The sequence below is a fragment of the Pan troglodytes genome, chromosome 13, assembly GCF_028858775.2.
Source record: "Pan troglodytes isolate AG18354 chromosome 13, NHGRI_mPanTro3-v2.0_pri, whole genome shotgun sequence".
In the NCBI taxonomy this organism is placed as follows: domain Eukaryota; kingdom Metazoa; phylum Chordata; class Mammalia; order Primates; family Hominidae; genus Pan; species Pan troglodytes.
The window spans coordinates 81290992-81310897 of NC_072411.2; the positions used below are offsets into that span (position 1 = coordinate 81290992).

General features: G+C 40.9%; 1 protein-coding gene across 4 annotated transcripts in view; it reads right to left on the reverse strand.

Moving 5' to 3' along the window:
• SESTD1 (SEC14 and spectrin domain containing 1) overlaps positions 1-8360 on the reverse strand; it is a 162656-nt gene extending 154296 nt beyond the window's left edge. Inside the window, exon 1 of one of the 4 annotated variants that reach the window (XR_010149676.1) lies at positions 7705-7992. The gene's annotated coding sequence lies outside the window, so the exon portion shown is untranslated. Of the gene's footprint in view, positions 1-7319; positions 7630-7704 lie in introns of those variants that run through there. The other 3 variants (XM_016949355.4, XM_016949356.3, XM_024354694.3) reach the window with 3 other exon arrangements.
• Between the last annotated feature and the right edge of the window lie 11546 nt (positions 8361-19906).

Consider the following 19906-nt stretch of genomic DNA (forward strand, 5'->3'; position numbering starts at 1 on the left):
GAGCGAGACTCCACCTCAAAAAAAAAAAAAAAAAACTGACAGATGAGCAGTCGCTTCTTACAGAGGAGCAAAGAAAGTAGTTTCTTGAGATGGAATCTACTCCTAGTGAACGTGCCATAAACATTGTTCAAATGACAACAAAGGATTTAGAATGTTACATAAACTTAGTTGATAAAGCAGTGGCAGGGTTTGAGAGGACTGACTCAAATTGTGAAAGTTCTACTATGGCTCAAACGCTACCACCCAGCATCTCATGCCACAGAGAAATCTTTCATGAGAAGAAGAGTCCATCAATGTGGCATACTTCATTGGTGGGTTGTTTTTTTTTTTTTCAATTTTATTTAAAATCAGGACACATCTCAGGGAGTCTATCTTGAACCTATTCTGGTTCAGGGGGCTGCCCTTATGAAAAAAAAAAGAAAAAGGCAAGAAAGTAATTACCATAGCTACCCCAAACTTCAAGCAACAACCATCCTGATCAGTAGCTATAAACACTAAGGTAAGACCTTCCACCAGCAAAAAGATTACAACTCACTTAGGCTCAGAGGATCCGTAGCACTGTTAAGCAATAAAGTATTTTTAAATGAAGATATACGTAGATCATTTTTTAGACATAATTCTATTACACATTTTGTAAACTACAGTGTGAACGTAACTTTTATATGCACTGAGAAACAAAAAATTGTGTGACTTGCTTTATTGAGATATTTGCTTTACTGTGGTGGTCTGAAACTGAACTGGCAATATCTTAGAGGTATGCCTACATTTGTATATACCCCATTTTGTTCTGCAAAGGATTAAAGACACAATAAATGAACTATAACAAGTTAACAAATTAAAGATAAAGGCAAAGAATAGAGAAAAGAACCAAAAATGGTGCCAAGAAAAAGGCTAAAAATTGTATAATATAAAAACCTATTTACAGTATGGAGTGGGCCACAAATCTAGTTCTGGCTTTCTAGTAGCCATAACAAAAAGGAAAACCCAGGCAATCTAAGAGATACACAGAGAAGTACTCAGAAGGGGAGCTACCTTGGTAGTTAAACCAAACAGTAATTTTGTATAGCAAAAAGAACCCCATAGAATGATCAAAATATAGGAGACACTTAACCACCAGTCTTCAAAGGGTTAGATGTTTCTCATATTGTCCCTCAGGAGAGACCTATGACACCTTACCAAAGCCCAATGTGGCAAAATTGATTTTACAAAGACAAGACACAAGCTTTAAGAGCTCTTTATTCTTTTACTCAGTTTCTTCCTTCATTGCCTCCCTAATCAGATTATAAACTCTTTGAAAACAGAACCATGTTTTCTAATTCTTATATATAGCTCCAAAGTATTTTGTATTCTGCAGAAAAGACGCAACGTCAGTGAGAATTTACACAGTGCAATTCAAGACTTTTCTGATAAAAATTATCTAACCTAAACTCAGTAATTCCCACTTCTACTACAAAAACATGCTAACTGAAGCCCCAATAGATAGAACTCCTAAACTTTCTAAACTATTACTGAATCACAATTCATGACCTCTCAAAAGCATTTTGTTTCATACATCCCTAGCACAAAGCCTGCAAGGATACCAAATCAATATCACTGAACCTGATCAAATAAAATGAAACTCATAAGCAAAAGCTCTGGCAATACCCACTAAAGGAAAGACAATATTACTATCTTTCAAGAATATAATCAATAGGTCTTTACAAACCAATTGACAAACGCAGGTTCATTTTCTAAATGATTCTGCAAATCTACTAGAAGGCAATTAAATTATAACGCAGATTACTTCTTTCCAAGAATGTGCAGTTTCTGCATATGCCAAGCTGCTGAAGAACTGTACTTCTCAGCTCTCACACACACATGCACACGCACGTGCATGCATGCACACACACACACACCACTATCAAACCAGCTCTGACCACTAACTTACTAATTTACTTCTGTGCTTTACCTGGTCAAACTGAAAATGAAATTAGGAGTAGGTAATAAATTATTTAGATAAGGTGATTATGGGAAAATGAAGTATCATCTTAAATTACTACTCTTAAGCACTGGCATTGGGACACATTAACAATCCTCTATTTGTATTTTATTAATGGAAGTCATTAATAAATAAGTAGTCTCATCCAACACTGGCTTAGTTCATTCATACACTTAGTATTTCAGTTTATAGTAGGTTCCCCCCTTGGTATTCCCTGTACATAGGGGCACGCCCTATCATCCCAGGAGTGAATACTTGTAATGAGCCAAAGAATATTCCCAAGACTGGGGGAGTCCACCAAGTAGACCTTGGAAAATCCAATTCCTGCACCTTTGTTTCTTTATCTATTAGAAAGGGAAATGGAAATCATCTCTATCTGATAGGATTATTGGAAAGATTAAATGAGATAAGGTTGTAAAGTGCCTAGTGTTAGTTCTCTAGCTTTTTGTTTGTTTGTTTTTGAGACAGAGTCTCACTCTGTCGCCCAGGCTGGAGTGCAGTGGCGCGATCTCGGCTCACTGCAACCTCCACCTCCTGGGTTCAAGCAATTTTCTGCCTCAGCCTCCTGAGTAGCTGGGATTACAGGTGCCCCCACGACACCTGACTAATTTTTGTATTTTTAGTAGAGACAGGGTTTCACCATCTTGGCCAGGCTGGTCTTGAACTCCTGGCCTCGTGATCCACCTGCCTCAGCCTCTCAAAGTGCTGGGATTACAGGTGTGAGCCACCGCACCCAGCCTTAGTTCTCTAGCTTTTTTATAGGTAAGGAAAACAGAAGGATCTAAGCACTTAGGCGACTCATCCACAGCCAATGGCTAATAAACATAGGACAGAACAAAACTTCTGACTTAGGGCTTAATGTTCTTTCCACCTCACCAAGCAGCCTTAAATTAATAGAACTCAACATCTCAGGTTTGTCACTGTTGGGTATTCACTACATGCAAAGAAAAAAAAAATTGACTATTTTGAACATCTATTACATGCTAGAAACTAATGTCTTTCTTCATAACTGCCCTATAAGTGTTATCTCATGTTACTAAGAAATTAACTTGTCCACAGTCACAAGGCTAACAAGTGACAACACAAGATTCATCCAGATCTGTTTAGTCAATGATTTTACCTACCATCCTTCTTAAAGAGTGTATTTAGATACCATTGTCTACCAGAATCAAATCCCAAATGGCCTGTGAATTTTTATAGATACTTGTGATTTATTAGTGGAAACTGTCCCTAGCTCCACCATCCTATCTACTTAAAAATCTGTTCCTATTAGGTTAAAACATAATTATAATAACTGTAGTAACAAATTTACATTTGTATAGCACGTTACAGTTCATTACATTTTTTTCATTTTTGTTAGATGCAACTACTGAGCCTTTTCATATATTAGCTCACATATCATTTAATATTTCAGGACTCTTATGAGGTAGGAGTTATTGTCATTTGACAAATAAGAAAACGGGCCAGGTGCAATGGCTCATGTCTGTAATCCCAGCATTTAAGAAGGCCAAGGTAGGCAGATTGCTTGAGCTCAGGAGTTTGAGACCAGCCTTGGCAACATTGAGAAACTTCATCTCTACAAAAAATGCAAAAATTAGCTGGGCATGGTGGCATATGCCTATACTCTCAGCCACCTGGGAGGTTGAGGTGGGTGAATCACTTGAGCCCAGGCAGTTGAGGTTGCAGTGAGGTGTGATCACACCACTGCACTTCAGCCTGGGCCACAGAGTGAGACCCTGTCTCAAAAGAAAAAAAAAAATTAGAAAGGTCATCTCAGATCTCTCTCTGCCCCCACAGTTGTCAGATGATTTCTAGTAAACGTTTAAAGGGCAGATATTTTAAACTGTTCCAGAGCACAGAAAAAAGTGAAACGTTTCCTAATCATTCTTAATCCTGACTTCATCTTGACACCGAAGCCAGGCATGGATAGCAAACTTAAATGAAAACATAATATTAGATTTATCCTTTGTAATTACAGATGGAAAAGTTTAACATATTTAAGTGAAAAACAAAGGAATATGTGTAGTATAATCCCATTTGTAAAAGAAAAAACATTATGAAAAGAAACATGTCTGTATGTATGGTAAAATATGGAAATGTGTATTTATAGATAAATACACACATAAATGCAAAGATACAGGTTTGGAAATATAAACCTCAAACTGTCAACAGCGGTTTCTCCAAGATGGAAGTGGTCTTAGGAGTGAAGAAGGGGAAAAAGACAAAAAGTGAAGGGAGATTTTCAGCTTTTACTCTCTCTACATATATACACATACATACTATTCAAATTCTGAAACAGTGGGTTCTAGGATCGGCTATGCTATTAAGAAGCTGTTACTAGGTTGAATCACTCTGACTCTGTTTCCCCATTGGAAATGTGGAAAGCAGACCTACCTATGACAGAAGAAAAGGAATTTATTTGAAAATGCGTAATAAAATCTGATGAATATGTGGCAGTGTTGCCACAACACCTTATGGTTTGTTATTGTTTGGTTTGATTTTTTTTATTTTTCCCTCACTTTGTCACTAATCAACCAGACATTCACAAACACAATTTAATTTCTGTATGCCTCATTGAGTGCAGGAAGTAGAGTCAGAAGACCTGAGTTTACATTCAGACCTTGCCTCTTATTAACTGTAAGGTTAAAAAAACAAGCAAATGATTAAACAACTTTGCACTTTAGTTTCCTGGCAGTAAAATAGGAATAAACCTACCTTACAGCATCATTTAAAACATTAAATGAGAAAATTATATACAAATGGCCAATAAAAACATGTTAAGATGAAATACAAATGAAAATCACAATGCGATATCACTTCACAGCCACTAGGATGGCTATCATCAAAAAGACAAACATTAACAAGTGTTGGCAAGGATGTGGAGAAAATGGAACCCTCATTGCTACATTGCTAGAACCCTACATTGCTAGAAGGAATGTAACCCTTCTAGCAATGTAGAAGGGTTACCCTAGAAAATGGAACCCTACATTGCTAGAAGGAATGTAAAACAGTGCAGCAGCTATGGAAAACAGTCAAGCAGTTCCTCAGAAAGTAAACAGAATTACCATATAACCCAGCAATTACACATCTAGGTATACATCCAAGAAAACTGAAAGCATATATACCATACAAAAACTTGTAAATGTGTATCCACAACATTATTTATTATGGCCAAAAAGTAGAAACAACCCAAATGCCCATCAGTTGAAGACTGGATAAACAAAATGTGGCATAGCCATATAACAAAATAATATTCTGCCATAAAAGGAATGAAATATTGATACATGGTATAATATGAATAAACCCTGAAAGCATTATGCTAAGTGAAAGACACTAAAAGCCACATATTATGATTCTATTCACATGCAACGTCCAAAATAGGCAAATCCATAGAGACATAAAGTAAATTAGTGGTTGTCAAATATGGGGAAGGGGGAATAGTAACAAAAGCTACCAGGTACAAGGTTCTTTTTAGGGTAATAACGTTCTTGGATTAGTGCCGACATTTGCATAATTTTGTGAATATATTAAAACCACTGAATTGCATACTTTAAAAAAGTGAATTCTATGGCATATGAATTATATCTCAAAGAAAACTATTATAAAAATTTAAGTCTCTGCTTTTTTTTCTTTTGAGACAAAGTCTGGCTGTCACCCAGGATGGAATGCAGTGGTCCAATCATGGCTCACTTCTCTGCTTGCTACTTTTTATTAGTAAATATTCTACTTTCCTCAAGAGGTTGCTCATGTTGCTTGTAACAGCTTTAAAAGATCTTTGAAGTTAGCTACTATACAGATGAATGGTATTTTTAGTAAAGTAAAACTACTATAACAGAGAAACTTTCTAAAAATCGGATTAGTTTGGTACAATTTCATTTTTTCAAAAGAAATGTCATTAATACCAAGTTCATTTTTAGAGAGTGGAAAAGCTTCAACAAGTCCTTATAAAAATACATTTTTTAAAAAGGTCAAAATGCAATACTTTGTTTTCTTAATTATTGGACATTTCATTTTCAGATATATCATTAGTAGATTACCTGTTTAAAATGTCATTAAATGCCTAGCAATGAATTAAAACCCAAGTAAATGCAACTTTGTGACCTCTACTTACAACTTTCTACATTCTGCGTTCTGTTGTCAGATTCCTAGTCCATCACTAGCTCCTAATCTCTTACATCAATTATTCCATTCAATTCTTATTCACAGGGGCTAAAATGTTTGGTAAATGCAATCAATTCATTTTTCTAATGCTGGGGAAAAACTAGAGTGGGCCCAATTTTTAAGGTTAAATTTAGTCCAGAATGTTTGAATAAATATTCAACAAAACGATTTCCTGGAATTTGGAACATAAAAACAGCCTATAGAGTTGTGAAATGCTTTCTAGGTCCTTCGGGAATTTTTTCACGTATTTAGTCATGGGGCAAAGTATTACGTATAAAAGCTTCCTGGTCCTAGAACAAAGACGTATTTTACTGCTCAAAGCTAAAGGAATTAGTATTGTTAAACTAAAATAGCATACCAATGAAACCGGCTAGGTATTGGCATAACTTAACCAAGGTATGTAAACAAAGATAAATTGTACCTTATTATGCATTCTTCCTTGGGGGGAAAAATTCTCACATTAATAAGATTTAGCCAGCCAAAACAGAAAAAGTATATAGATATATGTGTGTCTGTGTATGTAGGTATGTATAAGGATTAGGATTTTGAGTGGCAATTTAAATTTGACGGTTTGCCAAGCTATGCTGGGATACATAGTGGGCATGCTTGACACAAGCAAAACGTGAAGTAAGAGACGACCTGTCAAACAGCTGCTATCTAGTTACTCCCTCCGCAGCACTCCCAACTTCTCCCGCGATGTCTGTGTATAAGAGAAAGATGTCAAAGCACCAAGAAAACCACGGGGGCTGTCAGAGCAACAGCCAAGTCCAAACCGTGCATCCCAGGGTGAAATCCCACCCGTACCCTCAAGAGCTGGTCAGACTGCGGCTCTTTTCTAATATGAGTCTACCTAAAATAGAAAAATAAACACAACCACAGACCCTGGCCAACCCTCTCTCTCCTCCCCTTTGTGACTCTCCCAAACGCTGGAGGGATGTTAACCTCTGGCAGGCCCGTGGAAGCCAAGCCCCGCGACCTGAGGAGGCGTCCAGGAGCCTCGGCGCAGCCCTGGGGCCTCAAGCCCGTGTCCTCCACCCACCCGACAGGGCCGGTCACCGGTCACACAAAGGAGCCAGCCGCGGGCGCTGGACGCGGGACTCGCCCGAGAGCAGGGAGCCACATCTGGTTCCTGCACGCTGGCAAAAGAGACCCGCTGGAAAATAAGGACTAACGCCCAAACCTGTTGCACAATTCGGGTCCCTTTCACCCAGAAATGAACAAGGGCGCTCAGGAACGGAAAAGCGCGCGGCCCGGTCTCTGCGGGCCGCGGCCGCACCCGGCAGACGGCACGGAGGCAAAGGCGGCCCGCGGGGCTCCCACCTCCGGCGCTTTGTCTGTGGCGGCAGAGGCGGTGGGGGCGGTCGGGGCGCTGGGAGCAGAGGCGGTGGCGGGGCGGGGGCGCCCCTCCTTCACTGCGTAGCCCCTCCGCCCCGCGGCCCGCGCAGGGGAAGAAAGCCGGGCCCGCTACCGCCGCCGCCGCCGCCGACTGCACCGGCCCAAGCCGGCCACCCGGCCGCGGGGCCTGCGCGCTTCTCCCGCCCGGGCCGAGCGGCGGCCACACTCACCTGGCTGGCGCTGACGCTAGCGGCCGGCGGCTCCGGGGCGTTGGGGAAGACAGGGGAACGCTAGCGAGGTGCGGGCGGAGGCGGAGGGCGCGGCGGGAGGAAGGCGGGCTGGGGGCGGAGCGGGCCCGGGCGGCGGCGGCGGCGGCGGCGGCAGCGGCGACGGCGGCGGCTCCAGTCACTCGCGGCAAATCGCGTCCCGGCCCCTCCGTGCGTCAGGCGGGGAGCGGGGGTGCGGGTGGCCCGGCGACCTCTCGGCACCCGCGGCCCGAGCCGCGTCCGCGCGACCCCGCGCGCGCCCGGGTGACGGCGGTACAGCAACCCGCCCGGCCCGGGAAGGAGGAAGGAGGCGGGGCGGGGCGGGGCGTCCAACCGGGCCTGGGGCTGAGGGCTGGGCGCGAGTGGGACTCTGGCGCTCCGGACGGACCCTGCCGTCCCCACCCCTAGCCGAGGCCCAGGCTCCCCAGGCGGGAGGCAGTCTTGGAGAGTGGAAGGGTACCTAGATCTGGAGTCAGAAGTCTGGGCTTAAGAGAGGGTCCGTTACTTGACACCTTGGCAGGTCATTTATTTCCTCTGGCCTCATGCTGGAGTTCGAAGGTTCGAGTACAAAGTCTCCAAGAGCTGCTCCCAAGTACTCACTGCCAAGCGGTGGTGTGGCTGAAGGATGAAGGCAGATGAAAGGGAAAGGGTTGCGGTGAGGAAGGGCTGGATTCAGGGCGTTTGTTTTGCTTTGAGGATCTTTCCATTGGACAGTCCAAAATTAATCCACAATGGGGCTCCCTGATAATGGCTACTTCCCCATTTTTACCAACCTAGTTATTTTTCTCCAAGTATACTGACTTAAGAGTCCTTGTTTTCATTTTATTGCGCAAATCATTTTTATGTCATTTCCTGAATTCAGTTCAAAAGAGTCATCAGCAAATTCACACCAGATCAGAGCAGCTGTGTGGTCCCAATTTCAAGACTTCCATATTATTCACCCAGCCACTCACTTCAGTATCACCTAATTCCGTTTATAAAATCTTCCTATTCCAACAACTAAGCAACCAAATTTCTCTCCACTAAAGTTTTCTGACTTAAAATCCCGTGGATTAATTCTTCCTCTTAATTCTGTGAATATCAGTCTGTCTCCATGACTTCCACCTCTTTGCCACTCTAGGTCAAGCCTTTAACTTCACTGCTGCTTCAGTTCCATATAACTGCCAGAGAGAATGCTCCAAAAAGACAGAGCTAAGCATGAAACGTCCCTCTTTAAAATCATTCAGAGTCTCTCCACCTGGTTGAATCAGGTTCAAACTCATTACTATGGTTTACAAAGCCATTTAAAATCTGATCTCTTGACCTCCTTGGCTCCAGCTTCAACTCCTAATGTATCTACGTATCACACAAATTCAACAGACTTTGTATTTGTGCCCTTGTAGTTTTCCCCCACCTGAAATCCATCCCTCATTTAACCAGTTGAACTCCTATTGTCCTTCAAGATAATGAAGATAATGTATCCCTTCCTCCTTGGAATCTTCCCTGACATCGTCTCCTTTCACCACATCTGTATCCTTACCCCACACATTTACAATGAATTAAATACTCTTTTTCTCTCTGCTTTCATAAAATCGTCTATCTACAGTATTCCCTATGATAATCTTTAATACTTGCTTTTTTCCTGTTGCTTTGCTTGGTGGCCTTTTCTTCCTAGACTGTGTGTTCCTTAAAAGGACAGGGATTTTGTCTAGTTCATTTTTTTTGCTCCCCAGAACATAGCACAGTGATCAGCACAAAAAAGGTTCTCTTTAACTGTTTGCTGAAGCGTTGAAATAATTTTCCATCCCAACAAATAGATGTTGAGCATCTACTCAACGAAAAGAAAATACAGGGAAGTACACAGTCCCAGCCTTTTTTAGCCTTCCGTGGTATTCTGTTTTTCCCTTCTCTACTATGTGGCATTCTCTGCTTATCATTTTAAACTCTCTCCAACTACCATTCACATTCTTTGCTTATCCTAGTAAAACAAGAGCATGCCAAGCAATCCATTATAATAATTCACAAAATATCCCTGCCCTTCCTCTTTACGTACTTCTGGTTCCACATTGTATTACCTAGGTGTTAGATAAGAGGTAACTGCTATAATGGAAAAAACATTAAACTGTAAATTCAGAGAATGAAATTTGGATGCTACATTTTCCAGTAACTACTGAATGAGCTTAGCTCAATCACTTATAGTCATGAGGCTTTACTTCTGGAGTTTCTTTGGCTCTATGATTAGCATTTGTTTTTAATATTTTATTATAAAAGTAAATATATATATGCTAGATCCTTGCAATGTAGCTATCCAGCATATGTTTGAACTCCAAGTGATAGGAAACCATTCATGACCTCACAACAGTTTTCATTTTTAAACAGTCCCGCTAGTTTCTATGTTCAACTAAAATGTGTCTCTGTATACATTTGGTAAGTAGCTACAGTATTGGTAGAAACACCACTGGACTTAGACTCCAAAGAAGTTGGTCAAATCCTGGGTTTATAACTTCCTAATTGTGTGACCTTAGAAAAGCACAAAACTGCTCCAAGTATGAGTTTGCTCCATTCTAAAAGGAGAAAATGATAATAATAGCACCTTAAATCATTATTGTAAATATGAATGCAATGCGTATGAATGTGTCCAGTGAGTCTGAACCTAGTACTAACATTGTTTAATACAGAACAGCATGGTTCCCTCTCCATATGCAGCCTTGTAAACATTTGAAGTCAGCAGTCACAATGTGTGCCTTCTCCACCCACTTTTTATTCACATCTCATTCGTCTCCATACGCATTTATCTAAACATTCTCCAGTGTCTCTTAAAATGTGGCACCTAGAACTGAATACAATATTCCAGGTATAAAGGAAGGAGTAGAGGAGTACAATTTTCTGCATCCTAATGATGATATTTCAAAATTCAGTTTGATATCACATTATTTTTCTACCACCCCATACCGTTCATAAATATCATGTTATTGCCAACTAAAAACAAGCAAAAATTACCCCCAAATCTTTTTTAAGTCTTTAACATATATACAGCTATAAAACCATATCTTCTCCAACCTGTATTTTGCAATTTGTTTTTGGAAACTGTGCAGATCTTGGCATTTATTCCTCTTAAATATCACTTTGGAAGTTATGTACAGAAGCCCCTGCCAACTAGAAATCAATGTGAAGTGAGAGTAACATTTTAAAAACATTAAAGGGTGGAGAAAAAGAATCCAAAGGTACCTCAAGCAACAAGTTTCTAAATTCTTAATTTCTCCTCTACTACTTCTCTTAGATTTATTAATTATTATTATTATTAATTATTTTAGAGGGAGTCTCACCGTGTCGCCCAGACTGGAGTGCAGCAGCACGATCTTGGCCCACTGCAACCTCCACCTCCCAGGTTCAAACCATCCTCCTGCCTCAGCCTCCCTAGTAGTTGGGACTACAAGCATGTGCCACCTTGCCCAGCTAATTTTTGTATTTTTAGTAGAGACGGGGTTTCACCATGTTGGCCAGGCTGGTATCGAACTCTTGACCTTGTGATCCACCCTCCTCAGCCTCTCAAAGTGCTAGGATTACAGGCATGAACAACCGCACCTGGCCTAATTTATTTATTTTTAAGAGATGAGGTCTTCCTGTATTGACGAGGCTGGTCTCAAACTCGAGGCCTCAAGCGATTCTCCCACCTTAGCCTCCCGAGTAGCTGGAACTACGGGAGTGAGCTACCATACCAGCAAGCTTTTTTTTTTAAGCCACATTTGAATGTCATCTAAAATTAGATAACTTCCCATACTCATCTTGTTTTATTTATATCATAAATTAATAGTGAAAACGCCTTCTATGAGTGTGTTCCATACATTGTTCGCTTGAACCACTGAAGAATTCTCAGTCTGTCTCAAACTGGTATTGTTACTGCCAATTTCCTGAAACTCAGCTCGGTTAGGTAATTTGCTACACAGTCATCCTGCACCAAAGTTGGCTTGGAGAAACTGCCCCTCCTCCAGCCCTTGCTGAAGGGTGGCCCCAGGCAATATACTCTTTTGTGTTGTGTGTGTAATCCCTGAATCACTGTTGATTGCCCCTGGGTGGGCACTGACCTAGACACAGGCAAGTCATACTCATTCAAAAAATGACCTGGGGGGAAAAAATCAGTCCAAAAAAAAAAAAACCCTGATCCAATCAGGCAATCAATTGAGGAAGCTGAAATCCAGAAGGACTCACAGAGGGTGTTCATGGGCAGGAAGGGCCCTGACAGATCACCAGTAAGCAGAAGCTAATGTCTACCAAACAATGACTGAGCAGAAAATATCCATTCATATATTCATTCAACAAGTATTGATTAAGCATCTCCTGTGATTTAGGTGCTGGGGATAGAGTTGGGACAAAATACACAAAAATTCTGCCTCATGAATCTTGCATTCTGGTGGGTGGGACAGGCAATAAACACAAAATAAGTAAGTTAAATCATGTATTAGGTGATAAGTGCTGGATAAAAATAATGCAGGGAAGGGGACTAGAGAGTGCTGGGGTTTGGGGTGCAATTTTTACTATCAGGGAAGGCCTTGCTAAGAAGGTGAAGTCACAGATAAGGCTTGAAGGATCCAAGGCAGTGAGGCTGTGAAAAAAAGGTAGGGGAGAAGCTGAGGGAGCCAGTTAGTGGCCGGGTCATCACGCAGCAGGCACCAGGATAAGGAGCCACAACATCAAACTATACACAGAGCAGGACATTGACAATCTAGCTGGGAGCTTTTCCCCCAGGTCAACTAGACCAGAAACTTTGTAGATGGGACCTCAAAAGTCTGTATTTTCAAACACTCCTGAGATGATTAGGACATTCCACCAGGATGAGAATCCCTGCTCTTAAGAAAAGACTGCAAACTCTCACTGATGCCTTGGGTTCTGAACACCCGTTAAATTCTGTCTTCCAGAATGCACAATTTAATTTGCATTCCTCTCCTCTTAGGGTCTATATTAGTCCATTCTCACACTGCTGTATAGATAATACCTGAGACTGGGTAATTTATAAACAAAGGAGGTTTAATTGACTCACAGTTCCACATGGCTGTGGTGGTCTCAGGAAACTTATAATCGCAGCGGAAGGGGAAGCAGCCACGTCTTACATGGTGTCAGGCAAGAGAAGAGTGAGCGTGTGTGAGTGCAGGAAAACCTACCATTTATAAAACCATCAAATCTCATGAGCATTCACTCACTATCACAAGAACAGCATGGGGGAAACCACGCCCGTAATCCAATCACTTCACTCCCTCAACATGTGGGGATTACAATTCCAGATGAGATTTGGGTGGGGACACAGAGCCAAACTATATCAGGGTCTTTGATTGTTCAACTTTTCTGTTGTTCATGGAACACTTGATTTCATGGCTGAGATTTCATAGGTATTCTTTATAAACTAAATGAAAAGAAACCAATACCCTAATCCCCAAAGTAACATGGTTGAGTTCTATATCTTGCAACCGCAATCACCTAACATACCAAAGTCACAAAGCCTTGAGATGGTGATGCCAAAACTGTAGCATCCTATAACTCATATCTTTAGGGGCAAAACTGAAATTTGGGGCTATCTCTTTAACATTTCAAAATAAATTTTTGAAAATTGTTGACATATTATATAAAGGTATATAACATTTATTTTAATAATGTACATTTAATTAATCTGAGTGTCCAATTTATCAGTTTTGACTGGTTTGACATTTTAATTCCCAGCTCAAAATTTCTCTCTTTCACTGAGGCCGTTAAAAAGATCTTGTGTTTCCTAAAAAAAAAAAAAAAAAACTTTCATGATTCTGAAATTATACAAATGATATTTTTAAGTATTTTTGTTTTAGTTTTAGTCTCCTGTTAGTTCATTATCTAGGCCAGTGTATTCTGAATCCTTTAGGTCAGCCGTCCCCAACCTTATTGGCTCCAGGGACCAGATTCATGGAAGACAATTTTTTTCCATGGGATGAGGGGATGGGGGATGGTTGCGAGATGAAACTGTTCCACCTCAAATCATCAGGCACTAGATTCCCGTTGGAGTGTGCAACCTAGATCGCTCGCATGTGCAGTTCACAATAGGGTTTGTGCTCCTCTGGGAATCTGATGCCACCACTGATCTGACCAGAGGCAGAGCTCAGGGGGTAATGCTTGCTGGCCAGCCACTCACCTCCTGCTGTGCACCCGGTTCCTAACAAGCCACGGACCAGTACCTGTCCACAGCCCAGGGGTTGGGAACCCTTGCTTTAGGCAATAGAACCTTTTCTAAGACCAAGAGAGTTTGCATTCACTTGGGTCAGGTGGCTTTCTTCCCCCCGATCACACTTTCAAGAAATGTTTTTGGTAAACTGTCCAAAGGGAAAAATAAAGAGCAGTGTTTGATCTTTTTTGTAAAATCAGCAAAACTTTTTTTTAACAAAACTGATTTTCTTTTCTAGCTGTAAAATTAGGATCTTAAAACTGGAAGACACCCATCTATTTCATCCTCTTCTCCCTGAGACTCAGAGAAGTTAAGCAACATACCCAGCCCTAGAATTAGTTAACAAAATATCAAACACTATAATTCAGGCCTCTTGACTACTTGTTGATATAAGCCTTGGAAAATATTAGAATATTTGCAGTATTATCTGTATGTGTGTGGTACATAGATGTGGTGCATAATTTAGGCAAAATACAAGTTTATGTCTTAAGCATTAAATGTGCTTTAAAAGTATTGTGAATTATAGAAAATAAAATAGCATTTCAGACAAGGGAAAAGCTTCTAATTTCAGTGATCAATTTACTGTCACTCTTAATTAATATGAACGCTGTGAGAGAGGTCAACAAAGGAGGCCAAGTGAAAAGCAAATTGTTCAGGCAAATCATTTCAAATGCTCCTGGCAATATACAATATATTACATAGTGGAATACAGTAAACAGGCTATGCCAATTTTTATAGTTCTCTTCAATCATTTTTTTTTTCCATAAGAACCCTTAAATGCTACAATATATGCTCAAATGAGCGTTCCTGAGTCAGAACTCTTTGGTTGCAAGTGCCAAAGCCAGTTTGAACTGGATCGAGGTGGAGGTATGATGGCTTTTCTGGATTAATACTGAGGTAACTCAGAGCATTGAGGAAGAATTGCATTTCTGGGGACCTCAGAGACCAGCATCAGAGGACCTAGCAAAGTTAGCATCTTTCTTTTTGCCCCTTCTATCAAATCCATTCCTCTCGGACTTGTCTTCAATCTGTCCAACAGGAAATCAGTCTGTTTTAGACTACAAGGAGCAGAGGCCCAAATAGCACTGGCTGTACATACATCCCCCAGCTTGAATAGCTCATGCAGAAAAATATCAGGAATGGCTGATATTTCGTGTCAGGTGAAATTTCAAACACTGTGGCCAGTAGAACAAGATTGGCCTGGCATGTGGGGAGCTGGGTATCCTAACTGGCAGCTCTAATCTTGGGAGAAAGTTTATCCCAAAGAAGATGGGGCATTACCAAAGAAGGAGAGAAAGGGATACCAGGTAGATAAAAAAAAAAATATATTCATTGCAAGTTGTGTGCTTTTCAAAGCCTCACACTGGAAAGGTGATTTTTGTGAAATATTTTATTACCCACTCAAATGTTAAAATTATAATGTAAATTACTTCTAGTCTCATCATTTTATATTAAAAACCTATACTTAATTACGTTTTTCTGGTTTGTGAATGTTCCTTTAAAATCCTAGCCTAGAAAAAATCCTTCAATTTATTCATGATGATGGTAGAAAAACACAATTTTATTTGATCAGAACATTTTTACTTATTGCTTGCATTAGAAAATTTGAATCTAAAAATATGGTATTCAGAGCCAAAGAGGTAAAAATACTTGATTGTCAAATTCAATCTGCATAGTGAAATATTCAGATCTCATTGAAAAAGTATTAGTTAAGTTACAGAGAAAGCTCTTTGGTTTCTGTTACATGATATTTCAATATGGGGCTGGGTCCTAGATATTAGTAAGACAGAAAAGAATGTTAAAAACAAGCTTGGTCCAAGTCATAAGGTTCTCTGTTGTTTTTCTAATGTGTGCCAGTTATCAGATTGAATACAAAGGTCAATATTTATCTTAGCCATCAAGTAATGTGTTCTGCTCTGGACTCTAACACTCTAGGCCAGGGACTAAAGTGTTTTCCTCCTAGCTTCAATTCTCTGGTGGTAAGAAATGGTTCTCTTGTTTATCTACAGTTTTTTGTTTTCTTTTAATCCTGTGTTTTTGGACAAAATAGGGACAAACCACATTTAAAAATAATCTCTACCCATGCCCAGGCTCCTTCCACTCTGTCACTCCTTCCAGCTGCACTGGAGAGGTGTGTACAACTCTTCTGTTAACGAGCAGCTTAATGGCAGCTCGTGAGAAGTCCCATTGCATAAAGTCGGAGGAGGCACTAGCAACACAGAAGCAGAGTTGATTTGGTTGTGGGATAAAGTAGAAAATGGAAAGAATTGCCTTTTGTATCAGTCTAACTTTTCCTCTCCTTCTGAATAAAACATTATTGTGTAACAAAGGGCTTTTAAACAATTTCTTTCTTTCTTAAGTTGGCGATTTGACAACTACAGATTGTGTCATCCTGGGTTAAAGCCACTTCTTAGGGTGTGGAGTTACTTGATTCCGGCACTGTGGATCAGTGTGCTCAAAACATCTGACACCAGCTAGCTTTATGCCTCATTAATATTGTCTTAGATTTAGGGGGAAAAAAGGAATGAAGAGTAGGTTTCTCTTTGGGGTCTGGAAGAAGGGGAGCCACCGAGTTAACCATCTTACCTAGTTAACCATTTTATAATGAAATCATAACTTTTTGTATAAAAAAGGTAGACAACTCAATGAATATATTCTATCATCATTTCTAATGATGGAAAAATTTGTCATCTAGACTTCTCCACTTAAAGTAGTAGCAAATTTGGGGCAGAAGCTATTGCTGCTGTTTAGCTTCCCCTCCTGACTACCAATCCTGGGTGTCTTGTCTGTACAGAAACTGTGCCTTGATGCTTCCAAGCAAGAGTATCTGACTCTGGAAGTATTTAGAGATGCTGTGTGCAGGCATCAGCTTGGTTGTATCTGGGAAGATGTATCATTCTAATGTTACATGGCCAACTTTTAAACATTTTACTTGGAAAAAAGATAAGCATGAAGAAACATAGGAAAAGACATTCAATGACTTCTTTGTTCATGCAACCAAAAACGTCAGGCCAGCACTGTGTTAGAGACCTGGAGACAAAGACGGGGATGTCATGTGTTTGCTCTCATTGTAACTGGGAGACAAGAACCCAAGCAAACACTCAATGCAACATGATATATACCACAGTTGTAATTAAATTCTACACAAAACGTTAGCAGGACCCAAATAGGAGTCACTGCCAGGGTGTTTAGTGAAGGGTTCACTGAGCCTTTGACATTTGAACTGAGTCTAGAAGAAAGTCATTAACTCAGCAGAGAAAGGGGGGAAAAAGCAGAAGAAAAAGTATACAGTGGTTGAGAAGCACCAAACAACATGCTGTTTGGAGGAGAATTTAGAGTATTCTTGCTGTGGCTGCATGAGGATCATTTAAGAGAAGGATCAAAATGGGAAGTACCTGTGGGCCACGGGTGGAAAACTCAACAGGCTGCAGAGGCCAGGCAGGTAATGTAAATGACGTAAGTTAAGCAGCTTTAGGCACAAAATGTATTTGCTGTGTGTGTCAGAGCTGATAGCTCACTGTAGGACACAAAAACCTCTAAAAATAGTGCATAAATTATATTTTCCCCCCACAATGTGAGAGATTGTCTTTTTCCCCATACTCTTTCCAAAAATGAGTATTTACAGTTTTTTTTTCATTCATTCATTCAACAAACATTTATTGAGTGCCTTTTATGTTAAAGTATTATATTGGGAATTGAGGATGCTACAGCAAATAAAACAAAAATTCCTATCTTATGGAACTTACATTGTAATGAGAGAGGAGACAGAAAAAGAAGTAAAATGTGCATTTGTCAAAGAAATGTTATGGAGAAAAATTAAGGAGGGAGAAGTAATAAGGAATGGGAGATAGTTTGGGTTTTAGATTGGATGACCTGGAAGGTCTCACCAGGAAGGTAGCCACTGAACAAAGACTGGAGAAGGTGAGGGGAGGGAACTATGGGAATGTTCATCTGTAGGAAGAACATTTCAAGCAGAGGAAATAGCATATGAAAGGACCTGAGGTGATGTCATATCTGCCAGGGCAAGGGGGAAAAGGGAATGGGAGGAGGGAAGAGAGATTGTATAGAGCCTTTTAGGGAATTGTAAGGACTAAGGCTTCAGCTCTGAGCAAGTTGAAATACTTTTGAGCAGAGGAGTGATAAGTGGGGTTTGTATTTTTAAAGACTCACTCTGGCTGCTGCGTGCAACCAGAATGAATCCCTTGGGGGAAGGGTGGAAGTACAGAGACCAGCTGCAAGGTGAGAGCTACTACACAGGGCAGACATGATGGTGGCTTGGCCCAGTGTGGTGGCAGCAAGGGTAGTAGGAAGTGGTTAGATTCTGGTTATATGTTAAAGATAGAGCACCAGAATTTCCTGACAGATTGGATGGGAGGTGTCACTAAAACAGAAATCCAGGGATAACTCTGAGGTGTTTGGCCTGAGTTATTAGAATGATAATATTATATTTACTATGGAGAAGATTATGAGGAGGAACAGTTTGGGAAAGAGGCAGAGCTCAATAATTTGGCTTTGAAAATGTTAACTTTGGGATGCCTATCAGACAGTAAGCACACATTTAGAATAAGCAGCTGGACAGATGAGCCTGGAGTTAAAGAAGGAGGTCTGGACTATAAATATACATTTGGAATGTGTTGGTGTAGCAGTGTATATATAATGTTAAAACCATGAGACTTGGTGAGATTAACTAGAATAGAGAAGAGGTCTAATGGCTCAGCTCTGGAGTACTCTAACATTTAGAAGCAGGGAAAATGAGGAGGAATCAGCAAAGGAGACTGAGGAGAAACAGCCAGTGAGGTTGGAGAAAAACCAGGACAGTGTGTTATCCTGGAAACCAAGCAAATAAAGTTTTCAAAGGAGGAGGGAATGAACAACTCGGTCAAATGCAACTAATAGGGCAACTGTTTTAGTCAGACTTTTTCTGAAATAGAACCAATAGGATGTGTGTATAGAGATTTTTTTAAAGGAAATTAGCTCATGCAATTATGGAGGCTAGCAAGTCCAAAATCTATAGGGTAGGTGGACAGGCTAGATATCCAGGAAGAGCTCATGATGTAATTCAAGTCCAAAGGTCATCTGCTACACAATTCCTTCTTGCTCAAGGAAGGTCAGTCTTTTGTTTTATTGAGGCCTTCAATTGATTGGATGAGGCCCGCCCATGTTACAGAGGGCAATCTGCTTTCCTCAAAATTGACTGTTTTAAGTGTAAATCTCATACCAAACCATGCTCACAGAAACATCCAAAAAGTGTTTGTCCAAATATTTGGACAATATGGCCCAGCCAAGTTGACACATGAAAATACTTATCACATAAAGGAGGGGTGGAACAAGATGGTGGAATACAAGCCTCCACCAATCTTCCCGCTACAAGGATACCCATTTAAGAACCTTCATAAGAACCAAAAATTAGGTGAGCACTGATAGTACCTGATTTTAACTTCATATCGCAGAAAGAGGCACTGAAGAGGTAAGAAAAACAGTTTTGAATCACTGATGCCACCCCTCCCCCATCCCCCGGGCACCAGTGGCATGGTGCAGAGGACATTTCTATGCACTAGGGAGAGGGAGAGCCAGCATCTATGAGGCATTGAACTCAGTGTTGCCCTTACTGTAGCAGCAAAATCAGGCCAAACTCAGCTGACATCCGCCCATGGAGGGTGCATTTAAAATAGCTCTAGCCAGAGTAGATTCAGCAACGCTGGCAGTCGGAACTTGAGTTCCTGCAAGGCTTGCCACTGCAGGCTAAAGTGCTCTGGTGCTTCAGATAAACTTGAAAGACAGTGTAGGCCACAAGGACTGCAACACCTAGGACAGCCCTAGTGCTTAACTGGGCCAGAGCCAGTGAACTTGGTGGGGCAGAGGGTTGGGGGCCATGCAAGCTACTGGGACATCATCTGGGACAGCTAAGGGAATGCGAGCATCACCCCTCCCTTAACCCCAGGTTGCACAGCTTGTGGCTTCTAAAGAGACCTCTTCTTTCTGCTTGAGGAGAGAAGACAGAAA